Source organism: Jatropha curcas, chromosome 9, assembly GCF_041381405.1.
Source record: "Jatropha curcas cultivar XTBG-Jc1 chromosome 9, XTBG_Jcur_1.0, whole genome shotgun sequence".
NCBI classification, from domain to species: Eukaryota; Viridiplantae; Streptophyta; class Magnoliopsida; order Malpighiales; family Euphorbiaceae; genus Jatropha; species Jatropha curcas.
In genome coordinates this window covers 10,738,804-10,744,803 of record NC_143159.1, presented here as the reverse complement: position 1 = coordinate 10,744,803, position 6,000 = coordinate 10,738,804, and positions in this window count along the sequence as shown.

Sequence of the window (6,000 nt, the reverse complement as noted above, 5' to 3'; positions counted from 1 at the left end):
CTCAAGATGAGTCTTGGGGAGTGGATGTAGGCGAGTTAGTGCCGAACCACTATAAATCACTGTGTTGATCTTTTCTAATTTCTGAAGTTTGCTTGATACTGCTTTATTTACACTTCGATTTATATTTTAGAAATGCTAATGTTGTTATTGTTTCTGATGTTCTAAAACTGGAATAAGTCTTATTTGAATATTAGAACTCTGGAATTCTGATAAGTGAATATACCAAGTTCTAACTGTACTTCTATTTACAGAATATTTCACTACTTGGGTTTCTCATTAATTTTCTAAACTTTATGAGGAAGTTCTAATTACAATAGCTTTCCATCATAAAGTAGTTCTGATACTTGATTAAGGCTTTGTGAAGCAGTTCTAATTTCAATAACTGTCTCTTACACAGTCTTATATGATTTTCTAAACTTTATGAGGAAGTTCTAAATACAATAGCTTTCCTTCATAAAGCAGTTCTGATATTGGATAAGATATTGTGACGCAGTTCTAATTACTAGCTGCACTCTGTATTGTCTTTCTATCTTTTATGTATAGAACATTGTGAGGTAGTTCTAAGCCATATTCTAATCTCACAAGTTCTTTATTTTTCCGCTACACTTAGAATTCTATATTTTGTTTTTGAAATTCTAAAATTTATATCTGTTTTTAGAAAACCCAATTCACCCGCCCTCTTGGGTTGTGCCATACATATACGGGACCTACAATCTGGTATCAGAGCTTTAGCTCTTGACTTACGGAAGCTTAACAGCTTAAGAGATAAGATCCCATGGCAACCCCACTTCCTCTTACTTCTTTAGAAGGTCAATCTGTTTCTAGACCTCCTTTGTTCAATAGTTCTAATTACTCCTATTGGAAAACTAGAATGGAGAACTTCATGAAATCAGTTGATATAAACTGCTGGAGGAATGTTATCATTGGTCCTCGAATTCCCATGAAAGTTGTAGGAGATGAGATAGTAAGAAAAACAGAAGAAGAATATATAGATGCTGATTGGAATGATATTGCTATAAATGCAAAAGCTATTAATATTCTTCACTGTGCTTTAGATGCAACAGAATACAACAAAGTTTCTGGATGTAAATCGGCGACAGAAGTATGGGAAAAACTTAAAGTCACCTATGAGGGTACAGATAGAGTTAAGGAATCCAGAATAAATATCCTCTGGAGAGAATATGAAATGTTTAGTATGAAAGAAGGAGAAACTATTGCAAAGTTAAATTCTAGATTTACTAATATAGTTAATCCTTTGAGAACTCTCGGTAAGGAAATTTCAGAAGATGAGCTTGTTAAGAAAATCCTTAGAATTCTACCTAGAAAATGGGATTCTATAGAAACTGTTATGAATTACAAAGAGACTCCCGTCACTTATGATTATCTTATAGGAGCTCTTGTTTCAGAAGAAATGAAACCTTCTTTGACTATAGAAGATAAGAAAAAGAAAGGACTGGCTTTGAGGGTAGATTTTAGTGAAGAAAGTTCTTCTGATCTTGATAGTGATGATTTAGCACTTGTTGCTAAAAGATTTAAAAAGTTCTATAGAAAGAGTGGAAGGCCACAGAAAAAGTTTAACAAAAAGAACTTTCCACCCAAAAATAGTAACTTACCTAAGAAAGAACCTTCTGAAGTGGTTTGTTATGAATGCAACAAACCTGGACATATCAAGCCTAATTATCCTAAATTGAAAAAGAAGTCAACGAAAGAGAAACTGAAGCAGGCCTTTGTAGCTGCTTGGAGTGATTCAGATGATTCTAATTCTGGAAGCCACAGTGATCAAGAAGAAATTGCTAATATCTGTCTAATGGCTACTATCGATTCTGAATCTAAAGAAATCAGTACTCTGACTTCAACACAGGAAGCTGAAATCAACGAAACAATTGCAATGGTCCAGAAGCATGAAGAAAGCACTGTAAGTATTTCTGAACCTGAATCAGAAAATGATCTTCTAAATACTTACAATAATCTTTGCAATGAGATTGAAATGCTTGTTAGAAAGCATAAAGTTCTAAAGAAAGATTTCAGAAAATTAAAGTCTGAAAGTAATCATTTAAAAGATGCTTTTTATCAAGAAGTTACATGCAAAGATCTCATCACAGAAATCAAAGGTCTTAAAGATTGTAATAATAGATTTTCTGAAAATCTGACACGTCTTGAGGAAAAATGTAAAAATCTGAATTCTGAAAATGAATCTTTGAAAACTGAGATTAGAATTCTAAAATCAATTTCAGAATCGTTTTCTAAAGAAAAGACAAGTTCTAGCTATGATAGCATTTCTAAACTGAATCGTGTTTCTAATCAGAAAAATGCGGTTTCTAATGTTGTTACTTTAGAACATCAAAGTTTCAACAGAAAGAAAAATCATAGTGCACCTGTTACCACTAACCTTCAGGACCCAATATGAGTTGGGTACCTAAATCTGCTTGATCTTTTCAGGTGTGCCTAAGGAGCGAGCTGAAAACAGAGATGTGGTATATGGATAGCGCTTGCTCTAGGCATATGACTGGTGATAGAAAGAAGTTCACCAGATTAGAAAAGAAAAAGGGAGGTACGGTAAGCTTTGGAGACAAAGCAAAAGGTAAAATCGTTGGTATTGGTGTGGTAGGTTCTAATCCTTCAATAGAAGATGTATGCTTAGTAGAAGGATTACATTATAAATCTTTGAACCTTCTCATTTTGAAGTTCAGAACATGCATGGTAATAAAACCTTATTTGTTGGAAAAAGGTTTGGAAATATATGCCTAGTAGATCTCTCCGATATGCATAACTAGGATATTTGTTTAGTTTCTATTGATAATTCTAGTTGGTTATTGCATAGAAGACTTGGACATGCAAGCATGCACCTTATTTCTAAACTGTATAAGAAAGATTTCGTTCGAGGTTTGCCAAAGTTGAAATTTGAAAAAGATCACATTTGTGATGCTTGTCAAATGGGCAAACAAACCAGAACATCTTTCAAATCCAAGGGCATGGTTTCTACTTCTAGACCTTTAGAATTACTACACATTGATCTATTTGGTCCAATTACTCCTTCTAGTCTTGGAGGAAAATTCTATGCATTTGTTATGTTGATGACATAATCTTTGGTTCTACTAATGATCTTCTTTGTAAGGAATTTTCTAAGATTATGCAGGGTGAGTTCGAAATGAGTATGATGGGAGAATTAAACTTTTTCCTTGGACTTCAAATCAAACAATGTGAGAATGGAATTTTCATTAATCAAGAAAAATATACTAGAGAATTGCTGAAGCATTTCAAAATGGAAAATGCCAAGGTATGTAGTACACCAATGAGTCCATCGTCAAAATTAGAAAAAGATGAAAAAGGTAAGGACGTGGATATCAAGCTGTTTAGAAGTATAATTGGTTCTTTGCTATATCTAACTACAAGTAGACCAGACATACACTTTAGTGTTTGTCTATGTGCTAGATTTCAATCGTGTCCCAAAGAATCTCATTTAATTGCTGTAAAAAGAATACTAAGATATCTTTGTGGAACTTCTAATCTGGGTCTGTGGTATTCTAAAAATGATACATTTGATCTTATTGGGTATAATGATTCTGATTTTGCAGGAAGCAGAATAGATAGAAAAAGCACGTCTGGGACTTGTCAATTTCTGGGTAGCGCCCTTATATCATGGTTTAGCAAGAAACAGACATCTGTTGCTCTTTCAACTGCAGAAGCAGAATATGTTGCTGCTGGAAGTTGTGTTGCACAAGTTCTATGGATCAAACAACAGTTGGCAGACTATGGACTGAAATTAGAAACAGTGCCAATCAAGTGCGACAACATAAGCACCATCAATTTATCTAAGAATCCAATTCAGCATTCTAGAACCAAGCATATAGAACTCAGACATCACTTCATACGTGATCATGTACAAAAAGGTGACATAATAATTGAGTTCATTCCCACAGAAAAGCAATTGGCAGATATCTTTACTAAACCCTTGAATGAAAGTCAATTCTGCTCAATTAGAAGAGAACTTGGTATGTTAGTTCTAAACTCGTAACTTTAGAACTCTATAAGTATGTTCTAAACTGCTTTCTATATAAGAAAATAGAAGACTTACTATGTTCTAATTTTTGCTCTGTGTAAAAATCGATTTTTGTCTAAAACGCACATTGCCCTGATATGACTTTCTAATGTCATTATCAGAATCTTGCTTTAGACTAAATCCAAAAACAGTTAATTTATTGTGTGTGTTTGTTTTTATTATGTTTTCGTGTCTTTAGTGCTTTGGCGATTTTATTTTTTTATTCCCTTTACTTATTTTATTCCTTTTTATCCTATTTGTCATTTTGAATTCCATTTAAAAACTGTTCTTTATTTTTCTTCTGCCACTTAAGTGTTCCTATTTCTCTATTAACTGCTTCGTACTCTTTCTATTGTCCTCTTGCTAACAAAACCCTAAGTTGCTCTGTGTTTTGAAAATCTTAACAATGGCCGAATCTAGTTCCACTTCCTCATCCGACTCTCTAACTGAGCAAGAACTTCAACTCCTGAAAAAGCTTTCGAAGAAGTATGAGCAAAAAAAGTCGAAACAGAAAAAGCAAGAAGAGGAACTAGAGAAAGCAAAAATCGAAAATGCTACTTCAAAGAAACAAGTAGTTAGGGCACGCGACAAAGGTAAATCTGTCCTTTCTCCATATCCTCTCATGCGCTCATATGCGATTGATTGGAAGTTCTTTGGTAGCAATGAGTTTGATTTCAAGGAACTCTTTGTGTTTCAAGGCTGGATGAGTTTTATGTCTCTAAACAGACTGTGTTATGAAGGTTTAGTTAAAGAGTTCTACGGATCTCTTAAAGTGATTGGAATAGAGTCAATCTCTGTTAAGCTTAAGGGTGAGACCAAAACGTTGTCTTACGCTGATTTGGGAAAATTTTTTGATGTGCCAAATACTGGGCCTAGGGTGACAAAAATCAAGGATGTTTCTAGGGTTAGTGATTATAAAAAGGAAGAGTTTGTGAAGAAGATTGTGAGAAAGGGTTCTGCAGACAAACAGGGTACAATAGAATGCTCAAATCTGACAGACAATATGAAATGGTTGTACAAACTTATTGTACATTACATTTATCCCAAGAGTGCCTCACTCACATATGTGAACCAAGTTGAGCTGTGCATAATGTGGCATATAGTTGAGAAGAAACCCCTCAATCTATGTCATATTATTTTTGATAAGATGCAGAACAACCCTAAAAAGTTGCCCTACGGAATGATTCTTACACCAGTGTTTGAGTTTTTAGATGTTGATTTAAATGAGAATGATGGTCATAGTGTTTCAAGATTGGACAATGAGTCATTAAAGATGAAAGATGAAGAAGGAGGAGAAGAGAAGGAGAAAGAAGAGAAGGAAAAAGAAGTGAAAGGAAAAGAAGAAACTAAAAAAGAAAAGAAAGTGAAAAGAGAAGTTGGAAAAGTAAAGAAAGAAAAAGAAAGAGTCGAGAAAGAAAAGGAAAGAAAAGAAGAGACTGAGAAGAAGAAGAAGAGAGAAGACAAAGGAAAAGTAAAGCTAGGAGAAACAGAAGAAGAAGAAAAGAAGGAGCAAGCAGAAGAAGAAGAAAATAAGTTAGAAGAGAAAGCAGAAGAAGAAGAAAAGAAGTCAGAAGAGAAAACTGAAGAAGAAGAAAAATTAGAAGAAGAAAGAAAAGAGGAGACAGAAAAAGAGAGTGCTGCTAAGAAAGAAGCAGAATTAGAAAAAGAAAAGGAGACAGAAAAGAAGGAGTTTGAAAAGATAGAAAAAGGAAAGAAAGTTGAGGAAGTTAGTGATGCGGAGACAGAAAAGCTAGAAATAAGTGATGAAGAGAAATCTACTGAGAAAGAATCCGACATGCTATCAGCTCAAAGGAGTAGGGAGGCAATGCTAGGAAGGTTGGAGAGAGAGCTAATAGAAGAACACAACAAGGAACTTGATGAGGCAATACAACATTGCAAGACTGTGATTGGAAAGAATCAGTCTCTCATTGAGACCTTAGAAAGAATGAAAGATGTAAATG